Below are 17754 nucleotides of genomic sequence, written 5' to 3' on the forward strand. Positions count from 1 at the left end.
CTTCCTCTAATATCAATGCTAGACACTTCCTGTAACATCAATGGCAGACTGTTCTCTAATATCAATGGTAGACTGTGCCTCTAATATCAATGCTAGTGTATTCGTCTCAAATAAATGGTAGACTCTTTCTCTAATATCAATGGCAGACTCTTCGTCTAATATCAATGGTAAACTCTTCCTCTAATATCAATGGTAGACTCTTCCTCTAATATCAATGTTAGACTCTTCCACTAATGTCAATGGTAGACTCTTCCTCTAATATCAATGGTCGACTCTTCCTCTCACATCAATGGTATACTCTTCCTCTAATATCAGTGGTAGACTCTTCCTCTAATATGAATGGTAGACCCTTCCTCTAATATCAATGGTAGACACTTCCTCTAATATCAATTATAGACACTTTCGCTAATATCAATGGTAGACTCTTCCTAATATCAATGATAGACTCTTCCTCTAATATCAATGAAAGACTCTTCCTCTAACATCAACGGTAGGTTCTTCCTCTAATATCAATGATAGACTCTTTCTCTAATTTCAATGGCAGACACTTCCTCTAACATCAATGTTAAACTCTTCCTCTAATATCAATGGTAGACTCTTCCTCTAATATCAATGGTAGGCTCTTCCTCTAATATCAATGGTAGACTCCTCGTCTAACATCAAAGGTAGACTCTTCTTCTAACATCAATATCCCACTCTTCCATTAATATCAATGTTAGACTCTTCCTCTCACATCAAAGTCCAACTCTTCCTCTAATATCAATGCTAGACACTTCCTGTAACATCAATGGTAGACTCTTTCTCTAATATCAATGGTAGACTCTTCGTCTAATATCAATGTTAGACTCTTCTTCTAATATCAGTGGTAGACTCTTCCCCTAACATAAATTTTAGACTCTTCCTCTAATATCAATGGTAGACTCTTCCACTAATATCAATTGTAGACTCTTCCTCTAATATCAATGGTAGACTGTTCTTCTATTGTCAATGGTAGACCCTTCCTCTAATATCAATTGTAGACTCTTCTTCTAATATCAATGGAAGACTCTTCCTCCAATACCAATTGTAGACTCTTCCTCTATTATTAATGGAAGACTCTTCATCTAATATCAATGGTAAACTCTTCCTATGATATCATTGGTAGATTCTTGCTCTCTAACTTCAATGTTACACTCCTCCTCTCATATCAGTGGTAGTCCCTTCCTCTAACATCAGTGCTAGTCTCTTCCTCTAATATCAATGGTGAACTCTTCCTCTAATATCAATGGTAGCCTCTTCCTCTAATATCAATGGTATACTTTTCCTCTAATATCAATGGTAGACTCTTCCTCTAATATCAGTGGTAGACTCTTCCTCTAATATCAATGGTAGACTGTTCCTCTAATATCAATTATAGACACTTTCTCTAATATCAATGGTAGATTCTTCCTCCAATATCAATGGTAGACTCTTCCACTAATATCAATGTGAGGGTGCCAGTCAGTTCCTTCTGTAGCCTCTAGATGGCACCTTCACTTGTTTGGCCCTCTTTTTGTAAGACCAAACTAAATTAAACAAATAAACTGTAACTAAAACTCTAATAAATCTTTAAATAAAACTTAACAAATCAAATTAAAATTTGGTCCTTTAAACCAATTATGCACTCCAGTCCCTGCGGCGCCCACCGGTCACGAAAGTGCTCGAGCGCGCCGGCGGACACCGCGTGCTCCATCTCCAGGTCCACCCAGGCGCGAACATAGCCGCGGAAGCGAGGGAGGCAATCTGGCTGGATGACCCCCTCGGCCGCCCGCTGCCTGGACCAATTAAAGGCTTTTTTTGCCAGGCCCAGGAGCAGACCCACGAGGAGGTCCTCCAGCCTGCCCGCTCCCCTCCGCACCGGGTGACCGTAGATCAAGAGCGTGGGACTGAAGTGCAACCAAAAATCAAGGAGCAGCCCCTTCAAATAATGGAAGAGGGGCTGCAACCTCACACATTGAACATAAACGTGGAACACGGACTCCTCCAGGCCGCAGAACAAACAGGCGGTCTGGGTGTCCGTGAACCTATTTAACAATATATTGCACGGGACTGCTCCATGCCACACCCTCCAGGCCAAGTCCCCAATAGAACAAGGGAGGACTCCTGCATAGAGAGCCCTCCATTGGGGACATCCGCCTCCGCCGGAAGGCAAAACGGCACGCCACGGCGTGTCCGGACGGCAGGCGAAGATGACAAAGTGGAAGGTGTGCAGGAGCAGCCCGTACAGGAAACCCCTCCATGCAGAATGAAAAGGCACGGAGGGCATCTCCTCGAGACGGCTCAAGTTGTGAGGTGCCGATCCCCGAGGGGAGTTTCGGGGCAGGGCGCCGATAAGGAATTCCGTCCGAACGGGGGAAAGCTTGGACGGGATCGCCCCACGCGCTTGAGCCGCCTCGATACACCTCGTGGCGCCGGGGTGCAGCGTCGCTTTCACTGCCTCGATGGCATCGACCGCGAGCCGGACGTTGTCCCAGGACATGCGCCACGCCAACTTCTCCGGCGCCATCCAGCCCACTCCTCCGCCATCGAGTAGGTCCCCGACTCTAGTCACCCTGCCAGGCACAGCCCTGCGTTCCGCCAGCCACCCGAACTCGCGGACATGGAGGTGCGGATTCCTGAACAGCGGCTCCCGGAGGACAGCCGCCATTCCTGACGGGGGAGAGATCCGCCTGGAGGCGACGTAGTTCCAAACCCATAGCAGTTCCTGGTAGAAGACAGGCAGCTCCCGCAGGCTGGCACGCCTGCCGCCCACTTCCAAAAGCAAGAGCTGCATGTCGTAATTGAGGCCATGCAGCTGGCGGAAAAAATACGTCGCCAGCGCACACCATCTCGGAGGATTCTCGATGTACAGGTATCTCTGCAGCGTCTGAAGACGGAAAGTCGCAGCCTGGGTGCGGAGGCACACCAACGCCTGACCGCCCTCCCTAAGCGGGAGACTCAGAACTGCGGCAGAGACCCAGTGCTTCCTTTTGTCCCAGAAGAAGTCAACGAGCTTCTTCTGTATCTCGGCGGCAAACGCAGGGGGAGGGATCAAAGTGACGAACCGGTACCACAACATGGCAGCCACCAGTTGGTTTATGACCATCGCTCGACCCCTGTAGGACAACACTCGGAGCAATCCTGTCCAGCGTCCTAAGCGAGCAGTGACTTTGGCCTCCAACTCTTGCCAGTTCGCCGGCCAGGCGTCCTCGGCAGGGCTGAGGTGGACTCCCAAGTAGAGGAGGTGCGTGGTGCTCCAGGCGAAGGGCCTGAACTCCTCCGGCAGGGAGTCCACCCGCCACTGACCCACCAGGAGTCCAGAACATTTCTCCCAGTTGATCTTGGCGGAGGATGCGTCCGAGTAAATCTGCTGGCATTCCCGCATCCTCCGCAAGTCAGCGGGATCCGTGACCGTGAGGAGCACGTCATCGGCGTAAGCCGTGAGGACCACCTCCACGCCCGGCCCTTGCAGAGCCAGTCCCGTCAACCTCTTCCGCAAGAGGCGCAGGAAAGGCTCTACGGAAACGGCATATAACTGGCCGGACATGGGGCATCCCTGACGCACCCCCCTCCCGAAGCGAAGGGGCGCCGTCAAGGACCCGTTAACTTTAATCAGACACTCCACGGCAGCGTACAGAAGTCGGATCCGGGCGACAAAATGCGTCCCGAACCCGAATGCGCGCAGAGTCCCGAAAAGATACTCGTGATCCACCCTGTCGAACGCCTTCTCCTGATCCAGGGAAAGGAAGGCGACCGACAGACCAGCCCTCTGGGAATGGTGGACCAGGTCCCGGACCAGATGGATGTTATCATGGATGGTCCGGCCCGGGACCGTGTAGGACTGGTCGGGGTGGATCATGTGGGCCAGCACGGTGCCTAGGCGAGCAGACATAGCCCTGGCAAAGATTATATAGTCCGTGCTGAGGAGGGAGACCGGGCGCCAGTTTTTAAGGAGGCGGAGATCACCCCTCTTAGGCAGCAGGACAATAACCGCCCTGCGCCAAGAGAGTGGCATCTCCCCGGTCGCCAGACTTTCCCCAGGACCCGCGCGTAGTCGCCCCCCAAGACGTCCCAGAACGCCCTGTGGAACTCCACGGTCAGCCCGTCCAGCCCCGGGGAATTTCCCCTAGAGAGCTGGCGGTGGGCGCCGGTCAGCTCCTCCAAACTCAGAGGAGCGTCCAATTTTTCGGCGTCCTCCAGGCCGACCTTCGGCAGGTCCTCCCACAAAACTCCGCGCGCCTCCTCGCTGGACGGATCCGGAGAGAACAGAGCCCCGTAATAGGCACGGGTCTCCGCACGGATTCCCTCTGGATCCGAGACCAGCGATCCGTCGTCGGCCAGCAGCTCCAAGAGCTGCTTACGGACCCCCCGTCTTTTTTCCAGCGAGTAGAAGAAGGGGGAGCCGCGGTCCAGGTCCCGCAGGAACTGGATCCGCGACCTCACGTACGCGCCTCGGGACCCGACAAGCTGCAGGTCCTTCAGCACGCCCTTCTTCTCTTCGTACACCATCCGCAGGGCCGGGTCCTCGAAGACTTGACCGAGACGGGACTCCAGGTCGAGCACCTCCTTCTCCAACTGCCCGACCCGGGCCTCCCGCCTCTTGGTCGACCCCTTCGCGTACTCCTGACAGAAGAGACAGATGTGAGCCTTGCCCACATCCCACCATAGCCTCAAGGAGGGGAAGCCCCCCCGCTTCCTTCTCCAGCCGGCCCAGAACCGACTAAACGAATCCCGGAACCGTGCGTCCTCCAGCAGCAGGTTGTTAAAGTGCCAATACGCGGACCACCCCCCGTGCGCGCAGCGGAACGAGCTCCGCCCACACCAGGCGGTGGTCCGTGTACGGCACCGGCCGCATGGAAGCCGCCGGAACGCAGGAGACGTATGCCCGGGAAATGTAGAGGCGGTCGATCCTGGACGCTCCTCTCCCAGACCTCACGCAAGTGAAGGCGCTGGAGTCGGGATGGAGATTTCGCCAGATGTCCGCCAAGTCGAGGGACCCGACCAGGTCCCTCAACTTCTCCATCGCCGCCGGGCATGGCAGGGTGCCCGTGCGGTCCCTCGCCTCGAGGGTACAATTAAAATCCCCCCCGAGGATGACGCACTCGCCCGCGTCGATGGAGCCCAGAAGAGTGGACACTTCTTCAAAGAAGCGCGCTTGCTGCGCACCGGCCCCAGGGGCGTACACGTTCACTAGATGGAGCGGCACGCCCCCCAGGCGAACAGTGACCTGGAGCAAGCGGCCCGGCATGAGCTCCTTGACCCCCAAGATCTCCGGCTGAAAATGCGGGGCCAGCAAGATAGCCACCCCACTGGAAACACTGGAGAGGTGACTCAAGCTGACCCCTCCTTGCCATTCCAGGAGCCACGTGGCCTCGTCTCCCGGAACGGTGTGGGTTTCTTGCAGGAAGCACACCACATACTTCCCGTCCCGAAGGACCGAAAAGTTATTAAACCTGCGGCTAGCTTCCCTGCTGCCGTTGATGTTGAGGCTGGCTATGGTTATCTTCATTTCAGAAGCATAATCCACCCTCTACTTAAGACTAATGGGGGAAGGGAGAGGGCGGCCGCTAGTCAACCGCCACTCCCTTAGCAGCCCAGTGAGGAACGACCGGAGCTGACGCCGCACGAGCGGGCTCACTCCCGCGCCCGCGTCCATGGCTTTGACGGCGGTGCGGGCCGACCCGAGGAGCAGCGCCAGGTCCGGCCATCTGTCGAGGGCCACCCGAATCCTGTGACGACCCTGGCACATGGCCACAAAGTCCCGGAGTTCCTCGATGGGAATGAGGGGGGTCCCGGCGAGGGACGGGAGGTCACCCATCGCCTCATCGGCGATGGAATCCCAGTCGTCCTCCGCCCCCACCACCGAGTCCCCGTCCTCCTCCGGGGGGTCGCCACCAGTGGCCGACCCATCCGTCACGCAGAGCGCAGTGAACGGCTCGGCCGCAACAGCCGGCCCCGCCTCCGCCTGGATCCCACCCCCAGGATCGGTGGCGGAGGATTCCTCCCTGGGCTCCTGCAGGGGCGCCGGGCCAGAAGTCGGCGGCGGTTCGGAGCCCCCCTCCGCCCCAGGCGCCGGAACGACCGGAGAGACTGGAGAGACCAGAGAATATGTAAATCCGATCTCCTCCAAGTCGCCCGGCGCCAGAGACACAGACAGAGGGCCTTCCTCCACCGCGCCACCAGCCTCCGACCCAGCAGAAGGGGTATTTCTGGTAAAATCCTCGACAAGGTCGAGCAGCACCTGGGAAAAGTCCGGGCCGCTTTGGATGAGCTCATCTTCCACGAGCTCGCCCGACCCAGACTCCAAGCCGCCCGACTCGTCGAGGGGTAACGCCACCGAAAGGGGATCGATCTCGGCCATGGGTTGTTCCGCGACCCCAACCACGGGCAGGGTCTCGTCCCCATCCCCGGGAGGCACGAGCTGGGCAGACACCTCTGCCTCAGCCTCCCCAGGGATAGGCGACCCCTGCCGATCGCTCACGATGGTGACAGCGGTGGGTTGGGGTGCAGTACCCGCGGCGGGCGACGACTCCCCCTGACCGGAGGGACCTTCCTCCTCCTGGGAGTCGCGCCGTCTTTTTAAAGTGGAGGGATAGGGGGAGACCTCCATTTCTGCAGGGGCCTCCCCTGCTCCCTCCGGTGGAGCAGGTTCGTCAGGTCCCTCGGGCCCAAGCCCGGCCACAGGTTCTGGCGCTTCCGCCTCGGCGGTCGCGGCCACAGGCTCGGGCACGAGGCCCCTCCCATTCTCGCCCCCCGCGATCAATGCGGCAATTCTCTCGGGCGTCAGGGGCTCCATGTCATGGGGCACGCCCTCCACGGGGGGACCCGCCCTACGGTGTTTATTTTTCCCCCGCGCCTTCCTCCCGACTGGACACACTTCCTCCCCCTTGCCGGAGGCCTGGATGGCATCGACCTCCGACGACGACCGCACCCCGGTAGTATTTGTTTGGGGGGGGCATGGCCAGACCCGGGGGGAGGAGCGGCGGCGGCGCCAGCCTCGGCCACGCCAGACGACCTGGCGGCCTTGGAGGCGGGGCAGTTTTTTCGTACATGCCCCACCTCCTTGCAGGCGTGGCACCGCACGCCGTCCGTCGTCCAGAAGACGCGGTGAAGGGTCCCCTCACGGAGGACCGAAAAAGCCCCGTCAGTCTCCCCCTCCCGCGCCAGCTGAAAAAAGGCCTGGCGCCGGAAGGAGAAGACATGGCGAAGGCTGGCTTCCTGGAATCCGAGCGGGATCGGCGTGATCCCCGATCTCACCTCCCCGAGTTGGAGCAAGTGGGGGAGGAGGAGCTCGCTCGAGACGTCGGGCGGGACGTTCGATAACACGACCCTCTGCGCGGTGGCCTCTAGAGGGTCCACCGGCAGGAAGGTCCCGCCCACGGTGAGCCCCTTGGTGATGGCCAGGGCCACCGCCCGCTCCGACTCCAGGAAGAACACAGCCTTCCCATACATTTTCGAGGTGGCGAGTATGGCTGGAGGGCCGACAACCCCAGCCATGGCCCTCACGCACGCCTCGATGGTCATGTTGGGGTGGGTGTAGCTCTGCACCCCAAGCTTCTTTGTTATTAGTCGGAACGGCGACGGGGCAGCAGCAGAAGCGGGAGCAGCCGTAGCTTTGGCCGTCGCTGCCGCATAAGTCATTGCTGGCCCCGTCACCGCCGTAGATGTGGAAGCCATAATGGGGTGGTTTTTAAAAGAGCCACACACACCCCAAGTCACAGGCCTGAAGGTGTTAATGGCCTTGGTAAAAGTCTTCCCTTGAGCAGAGGGAGTGTAAAGTAACTGGCCCGCCTCTCCCCCTGATGGGATTAATTGGGAGAGGGGCCTTCCTTCCCTCTGCTCAATTGGCAATTAGTAAGTTAAAAGGAGGTGCCTTTTCAGAGAGGCAAAGAGAGGACAAAGAGAGAGAGAGAGGGGGGTGGTGGGAAGGGGGGGGGCCGCAAAGGCAGGGTCCTCACTCAAGGTGGTATTCGGTGGGTGAGTGTCGGCAGGGTGCACTCCCCGATGGAAAAACAAAGTCTTAGGCAGATGGTCTTCGGGCAGAGGGAGAAGATGTCTTCGCCTGGGCAGGCTGGAGAAAGCCCAGGCTCAGCCCCACACCAGGTCTTCTCAATGCAAGGGAAAAAAGCTTCACCTGGGCAGGCTCCAGCCAACCCAAGCCAGGCTTTCCGGCCCGTCTTCTTTCCTCCCCCCGCCTAGAATGCAAAGTCTTTAGGGGAATGCACAAAAGACACCCACCTGCAGATGTTGAAAGATGCAGCAGCTCCTCCCCTCCTTCCAAGTTGGAGCTGAGTGGTATTCCTCTCCCCTCTCTCCCTCTCCTGGACTGGAGGCCAAATTGGGAGGCAGTGATGGAAGGCCTCTCCAGTTGTAATACTGGCCTCCTCCTCTGTCCTCTACTCCTCCCTCTCCAGGCACCTCGGTAGATGTAGATGGTTGTAGATGGATGGTTGCTGGTAGTGGTGGCCTGGGGTCACTCCTTCCCCTCCACTCCCAGGCCAAGGCGACCACCACCTCCCACACAGCAGCAGCAGCAGCAGCAGCACAACCTGCTCCACTGAGAGCAAGGTCTAGAATGAGCCTGTGACGGTGCCAGTCAGTTCCTGCTCTAGCCTCTAGATGGCACCTTCACTTGTTTGGCTCTAGCCCTTTGTTAATTGTTCCTAGCCTCCTGTGTTAATTCTTAATGGCCTGTTAGCTGTTCATGGGTTTCACCTGGTTTTCTTGTTATATAAGTTCTGTGGTTGCTTCTCTCCTGGCTCAGTCCTAACCGGGGATCCGGGGACTAGCCTTCGCTCTGTGGCTCCTGGCTTTGACTAGCTGGTTGCCATGGTTCTCTCGAGCTCTGTATTTAAGATGTAACTAAGTTTGTGTTCTTGTTCTTAGTCTTGATAAGGTGCTGGGCTGGACTAGCGTGTTGCCATGCTGGCGCTTGTCTTGAGCTTTGTATTGATAAGCCTGTTACCCCTGCGGCAGCCCCTCGTGATAGCTTGTCTCGAGTCTCGTCTCAGCAAGCTGGTTGCGCTTGTGGTAAGCTTATCTCAGCTCAGAATGGACAAGTAGGTTGTCTCATGGAAGCTGTCCTGAGTTCCTATTCTTGACTAGCTGTTTTGTAACTTGTCTCGAGTTCTATGTATATTGTTCTTCTCTCGAGTCCTTACATATGCTGTTGTGTTCCTTGTATGAATCCAGTTATGTGTGAATCGAGTTAAGTAATGAATAAAGTACTGTTCCTTAAGATTGTATATCTGCCTCTAGCCTGGTTTCTGCACTTGGGTCCAGAAATTACCTTCCCCAGAGAGCACGGCCCCGTATCTACACGGCCCCGTGGCTCCCCAACCCTGACAATCAATGGACTCCTCCTCCTCTAATATCAATGGTAGACCCTTCCTCTAATATCAATGGCAGGCTAATCCTTTAATATCAATGGTAGACTCTTCCTCTAATATCAAATTTAGACACTTTCTCTAATATCAATGTTAGATTCTTCCACTAATATCAATGGTAGACTCTTCCTCTAATATTAATGGTAGTCTTCCTCTAATATCAATGGTAGACTCTTCCTCTAATATCAGTGGTAGACTCTTCCTCTAACATCAATGGTAGCTTCTTCCTCTAATATCAATGATAGACTCTTTCTCTAATATCAATGGTAGACACTTCCTCTAACATCAAAGCTAGACACTTCCTGTAACATCAATGGCAGACTCTTCCTCTAATATCAATGGTAGACTGTTCCTCTAATATCAATGCTAGACTATTCCTCTCCTATCAATGGAAGACTCTTTCACTAATATCAATGGTAGACTCTTCGTCTAATATGAATGGTAAACTCTTCCTATAATATCATTGGTAGATTCTTGCTCTCTAACTTCAATGTTACACTCTTCCTCTCAAATCAGTGGTAGTCCCTTCCTCTAACATCAGTGCTAGACTCTTCCTCTAATATCAAAGGTAAACCCTTCCTCTAATATCAATGCTAGACTCTTCCTCTAACATCAATGCCAGATTCTTCCTCTAATATCAATGGTAGACTCTTCCTCTAATATCAATGGTAGACTCTTCCTCTAATATCAATGGTAGACTCTTCGTTTAATATCAATGGTAGGCTCTTCCTCTAATATCAATGGTAGACTCTTCCTCTAATATCACTGGTGGACTCTTTCTCTAACATCAATGGTAGATTCTTCCTCTAATATCAATGGTAGACTCTTCCTCTAATAGCAATGCTAGACACTTCCTCTAACATCAATGGTAGATTGTTCCTCTAATATCAATGGTAGACTCTTCCTCTAATATCAATGCTAGACACTTCCTCTAACATCAATGGTAGACTCTTCCTCTAATATCAATGGTAGACTCATCCTCTAATATCAGTGGTAGACTCTTCCTCTAATATCAATGGTAGAATCTTCCTCTAATATCACTGGTGGACTCTTCCTCTAACATCAATGGTAGTCTCTTCCTCTAAATTCAATGGTAGACTCTTCCTCTAATATCAATGGTAGACTCTTCCTCTAATATCAGTGGTAGACTCTTCCTGTAATATCAATGGTAGATACTTCCTCTAACATCAATGGTAGACTCTTCCTCTAATATCAATGGCAGACTCCTCATCTAACATCAAAGGTAGACTCCTCCTCTAACGTCAATGGTAGACTCTTCCTCTAATATCAATGGCAGACTCCTCATCTAACATCAAAGGTAGACTCTTCCTCTAACATCAATATCCCACTCTTCCATTAATATCAATGTTAGACTCTTCCTCTCACATCAAAGTCCAACTCTTCCTCTAATATCAATGCTAGACACTTCCTGTAACATCAATGGCAGACTCTTCCTCTAATATCAATGGTAGACTGTTCCTCTAATATCAATGCTAGACTATTCCTCTCATATCAATGGAAGACTCTTTCTCTAATATCAATGGTAGACTCTTCATCTACTATCAGTGGTAGACTCTTCCTCTAATATCAATGGTAGACTCTTCCTCTCATATCAATGGTAGACTCTTCCTCTAATATCAATGGTGGACTCTTCGTTTAATATCAATGGTAGGCTCTTCCTCTAATATCAATGGTAGACTCTTCCTCTAATATCAATGCTAGACACTTCCTCTAACATCAATGGTAGACTCTTCCTCTAATATCAATGGTAGACTCTTTCTCTTATATCAATTGTAGACTCTTCCTCTAATATCAGTAGTAGACTCTTCCTGTAATATCAATGTTAGACTCTTCCTCTAATATAAATGGGAGACTCTTCCTCTAATATCAATGGTAGATACTTCCTCTAACATCAATGGTAGCCCATTCCTCTGATATCAATGGTAGACAGCTCCTATAATAGCAATGGTAGACTCTTCCTCTAATATCCATGATAGACTCTTTCTCTAACATCAATGGTAGACTCTTCCTCTAATATCAATGATAGGCTCTTCCTCTAACATCAATGGTAGACTCTTCCTCTGATATCAATGGTAGAGTCTTCCTCTAATATCAGTGGCAGACTCATCCCCTAACATTAATTTCAGACTCTTCCTCTAATATCAATGGTAGACTCTTCCTCTAATATCAATGTTAGACTCTTCCTCTAATTTCAATGTTGGACTCTTCCTCTAATATCAATGGTAGACTATTCCTCTAATATCAAAGGTAGACTCTTCCTCTAACATCAATATCCCACTCTTCCATTAATATCAATGTTAGACTCTTCCTCTCACATCAAAGTCCAACTCTTCCTCTAATATCAATGCTAGACACTTCCTGTAACATCAATGGCAGACTCTTCCTGTAATATCAATGGTAGACTGTTCCTCTAATATCAACACTACACTATTCCTCTCATATCAATGGAAGACTCTTTCTCTAATGTCAATGGTAAACTCTTCGTCTAATATCAATGGTAGACTGTTCCTCTAATATCAATGGTAGACTCTTCCTCTCATATCAATGGTAGACTCTTCCTCTAATATCAATGTTAGACTCTTCCTCTAATGTCAATAGTAGACTCTTCCTCTAATATCAATGGTAGACTATTCCTCTAATATCAATGGTAGACTCTTCGTTTAATATCAATGGCAGTCTCTTCCTCTAATATCAATGCTAGGCACTTCCTCTAACATCAATGGTAGACTCTTCCTGTAATATCAATGGTGGACTCTTCCTGTAATATCAATGTTAGACCCTTCCTCTAATATCAATGGTAGACTCTTCCTCTAATATCAATGGTAGATACTTCCTCTAACATCTATGGTAGCCCATTCCTCTGATATCAATGGTAGACTGTTCCTCTAATAGCAATGGTAGACTCTTCCTCTAATATCCATGATAGACTCTTTCTCCAACATCAATGGTAGACTCTTCCTCTAATATCAATGATAGGCTCTTCCTCTAACATCAATGGTAGACTCTTCCTCTGATATCAATGGCAGAGTCTTCCTCTAATATCAGTGATAGACTCATCCCCTAACATCAATTTCAGACTCTTCCTCTAATATCAATGGTAGACTCTTCCTCTAATTCCAATGGTAGACTCTTCTTCTAATATCAGTGGTAGACTCTACCCCTAACATAAATTTTAGACTCTTCCTCTAATATCAATGGTAGACTCTTCCACTAATATCAGTTGTAGACTCTTCCTCTAATATCAATGGTAGACTCTTCCTCTATTGTCACTGATAGTCTCTTCCTCTAATATCAAGGTGGAACCTTCCTCTGACATGAAGGATTGTCTCTGCCTCTAAAAGCAATGGTACACTCTTCCTCTAATATCAATGGTAAACTCTTCCTCTAACATCAATGCTAGACTCTTCCTCTAATACAATGGAAGACCCTTCCTCTAATATCAATGGTAGACTCTTCCTCTAATATCAATGGTAGACTGTTCCTCTAATATCAATTATAGACACTTTCTCTAATATCAATGGTAGATTCTTCCTCTAATATCAATGGTAGACTCTTCCACTAATATCAATGTTCTCCTCCTCCTCTAATATCAATGGTAGACCCTTTCTCTAAAATCAATGGTAGGCTATTCCTCTAATATCAAAGGTAGACTCTTCCTCTAACATCAATGCTATACTCTTCCTCTAATATCAGTGGTAGACTCTTCCTCTAATATGAATGGTAGACCCTTCCTCTAATGTCAATGGTAGACACTTCCTCTAATATCAATTATAGACACTTTCGCTAATGTCAATGGTAGACTCTTCCTCTAATATCAATGATAGACTCTTCCTCTAATATCAATGAAAGACTCTTCCTCTCACATCAAAGTCCAACTCATCCTCTAATATCAATGCTAGACACTTCCTGTAACATCAATGGCAGACTCTTCCTCTAATATCAATGGTAGACTGTGCCTCTAATGTCAATGCTAGACTATTCCTCTCAAATCAATGGTAGACTCTTTCTCTAATATCAATGGTAGACTCTTCGTCTAATATCAATGGTAAACTCTTCCTCTAATATCAATGTTAGACTCTTCCTCTAATATCAATGTTAGACTCTTCCTCTAATTTAAATGGTAGACTCTTCCTCTAATATCAATGGTAGACTCTTCCTCTAACATCAATGGTATACTCTTCCTCTAATATCAGTGGTAGACTCTTCCTCTACTATGAATGGTAGGCACTTCCTCTAATATCAATTATAGACACTTTCGCTAATATCAATGGTAGACTCTTCCTCTAATATCAATGATAGACTCGTCCTCTAATATCAATGAAAGACTCTTCCTCTAACATCAATGGTACATTCTTTCTCTAATATCAATGGTAGACACTTCCTCTAACATCAATGTTAAACTCTTCCTCTAATATCAATGGTAGACTCTTCCTCTAATATCAATGGTAGTCTCTTCCTCTAATATCAACGGTAGACTCCTCGTCTAACATCAAAGGTGGACTCTTCTAACATCAATATCCCACTCTTCCATTAATATCAATGTTAGACTCTTCCTCTCACATCAAAGTCCAACTCTTCCTCTAATATGAATGCTAGACACTTCCTGTAACATAAATGGCAGACTCGTCCTCTAATATCAATGGTAGACTGTGCCTCTAATATCAATGCTAGTCTATTCCTCTCAAATCAATGGTAGACTCTTTCTCTAATATCAATGGCAGACTCTTCGTCTAATATCAATGGTAAACTCTTCCTCTAATATCAATGGTAGACTCTTCCTCTAATATCAATGATAGACTCTTCCTCTAATGTCAATGGTAGACTCTATCTCTAATATCAATGGTAGACTATTCCTCTAATATCAATGGTAGACTCTTCCTCTAACATCAATGGTAGATTCTTCCTCTAATATCAATGGTAGACTCTTCCTCTAATATCAATGCTAGACACTTCCTCTAACATCAATGGTAGACTCTTCCTCTAATATCAATGGTAGACTCTTCCTCTATTATAAATGGAAGACTCTTCATCTAATATCAATGGTAAACTCTTCCTAAAATATCATTGGTAGATTCTTGCTCTCTAACCTCAATGTTACACTCTTCCTCTCAAATCAGTGGTAGTCCCTTCCTCTAACATCAGTGCTAGACTCTTCCTCCAATATCAATGTTAAACCCTTCCTCTAATATCAATGGTAGACTCTTTCTCTAATATCAATGGTAGACTTTTCCTCTAATATAAATGGGAGACTCTTCCTCTAATATCAGTGGTAGACTCTTCCTCTAATATCAGTGGTAGACTCTTCCTCTAATATCAGTGGTAGATTCTTCCTCCAATATCAATGGTAGACTCTTCCACTAATATCAATGGTCTCCTCCTCCTCCAATATCAATGTTAGATTCTTCCTCTAATATCAATGGTAGACTCTTCCTCTTATATCAGTGGTAGACTCTTCCTATAACATCAAAGGTAGATTCTTCCTCTAATATCAATGATAGACTCTTTCTCTAATATCAATGGTAGACACTTCCTCTAACATCAATGCTAGACACTTCATGTAACATCAATGGCAGACTCTTCCTCTAATATCAATGGTAGACTGTTCCTCTAATATCAATGCCAGACTATTCCTCTCCTATCAATGGAAGACTCCTTCGCTAATATCAATGGTAGACACTTCGTCTAATATCAATGGTAAACTCTTCCTATAATATCATTGGTAGATTCTTGCTCTCTAACTTCAATGTTACACTCTTCCTCTCAAATCAATGGTAGTCCCTTCCTCTAACATCAGTGCTAGACTCTTCCTCTAATATCAATGGTAAACCCTTCCTCTAATATCAATTATAGACACTTTCTCTAATATCAATGGTAGATTCTTCCTCTCCTATCAATGGAAGACTCTTTCTCTAATGTCAATGGTAGATTCTTCGTCTAATATCAATGGTAGATTCTTCCTCTAATATCAATGGTAGAATCTTCCTCTAATATCAATGGTAGACTCTTCCTCTAATATCAATGGTAAGCTCCTCGTTTAGTATCAATGGTAGGCTCTTCCTCTAATATCAATGGTAGACTTTTCCTCAAATATCACTGGTGGACTCTTTCTCTAACATCAATGGTAGATTCTTCCTCTAATATCAATGGTAGACTCTTCCTCTAATATTAATGCTAGACACTTCCTCTAACATCAAAGGTAGACTCTTCCTCTAATATCAATGGTAGACTCTTCCTCTAACATCAATGCTAGACTCTTCCTCTAATATCAATGGTAGACTCTTCCTCTAATATCAATGGTAGACTCTTCCTCTAATATCAGTGGTAGACTCTTCCTGTAATATCAATGGTCGATACTTCCTCTAACATCAATGGTAGACTCTTCCTCTAATATCACTGGCAGACTCCTCATCAAATATCAAAGGTAGACTCTTCCTCTAACATCAATATCCCACTCTTCCATTAATATCAATGTTAGACTCTTCCTCTCACATCAAAGTTCAACTCTTCCTCTAATATCAATGCTAGACACTTCCTGTAACTTCAATGGCAGACTCTTCCTCTATTATCAATGGTAGACTGTTCCTCTAATATCAATGCTAGACTATTCCTCTCATACCAATGCAAGACTCTTTCTCTAATATCAATGGTAGACTCTTCGTCTAATCTCAGTGGTAGACTCTTCCTCTAATATCAATGGTAGACTCTTCCTCTCATATCAATGGTAGACTCTTCCACTAATATCAATGGTAGACTCTTCCTCTAATATCAATGTTAGACCCTTCCTCTAATGTCAATGGTAGACTCTTCCACTAATATCAATGGTAGACTCTTCCTCTAATATGAATGTTAGACTATTCCTCTAATATCAATGGTGGACTCTTCGTTTAATATCAATGGTTGGCTCTTCCTCTAATATCAGTGGTAGACTCTTCCTCTAATATCAATGGTAGACTATTCCTCTAATATCAATGGTGGACTCTTCGTTTAATATCAATGGTTGGCTCTTCCTCTAATATCAATGGTAGACTCTTCCTCTAACTTCAATGGTAGACTCTTCCTCTAATATCAATGGTAGACTCTTCCTCTAACATCAATGTTAGACTCTTCCTCTAATATCAATGGTAGATACTTCCTCTAACATCAATGGTAGACTCTTCCTCTAATATCAATGGTAGACTTCTCGTCTAACATCAAAGGTAGACTCTTCCTCCAACATCAATATCCCACTCTTCCATTAATATCAATGTTAGACACTTCCTCTCACATCGAAGTCCAACTCTTCCTCTAATATCAATGCTAGACACTTCCTGTAACATCAATGGCAGACTCTTCCTCTAATATCAATGGTAGACTGTTCCTCTAATATCAATACTAGACTATTCCTCTCATATCAATGGAAGACTCTTTCTCTATTATCAATGGTAGATTCTTCGTCTAATATCAAGGGTAGACTGTTCCTCTAATATCAATGGTAGACTCTTCCTCTAATATCAATGTTAGACTCTTCCTCTAATGTCAATGGTAGACGCTTCCTCTAATATCAATGGTAGACTCGTTGTTTAATATCAATGGTAGACTCTTCCTCTAATATCAATGCTAGATACTTCCTCTAACATCAATGGTAGACTCTTCCTCTAATATCAATGGTAGACTCCTCCTCTTATATCAATTGTAGACTCTTCCTCTAATATCAGTGGTAGACTCTTCCTGTAATATCAATGGCAGACTCTTCCTCTAATATCAATGGTAGACTGTTCCTCTAATAGCAATGGTAGACTCTTTCTCTAATATCCATGATAGACTCATTCTCTAACATCAATGGTAGACTCTTCCTCTAATATCAATGATAGGCTCTTCCTCTAACATCAATGGTGGACTGCTCCTCTGATATCAATGGTAGAGTCTTCCTCTAATATCAGTGGTAGACTCCTCCCCTAACATCAATTTCAGTCTCTTCCTCTAATATCAATGGTAGACTCTTCCTCTAATATCAATGTTAGACTCTTCCTCTAATGTCAATGGTAGACTCTTCCTCTAACATCAATGGTAGACTCTTCCTCTAATATCAATGCTAGACACTTCCTCTAACATCAATGGTAGAGTCTTCCTCTAATTCCAATGGTAGACTCTTCTTCTAATACCAGTGGTAGACTCTTACCCTAACATAAATTTTAGACTCTTCCTCTAATATCAATGGTAGACTCTTCCACTATTATCAATTGTAGACGCTTCCTCTAATATAAATGGTAGACTGTTCCTCTAATGTCAATGGTAGACCCTTCCTCTAATATCAATTGTAGCCCATTCCTCTGATATCAATGGTAGACTGTTCCTCTAATAGCAATGGTAG

The sequence above is a fragment of the Somniosus microcephalus genome, chromosome 25 (genome assembly GCF_052327205.1).
Source record: "Somniosus microcephalus isolate GS21.2 chromosome 25, FLI_Smic_1.0, whole genome shotgun sequence".
Lineage (NCBI taxonomy): Eukaryota > Metazoa > Chordata > Chondrichthyes > Squaliformes > Somniosidae > Somniosus > Somniosus microcephalus.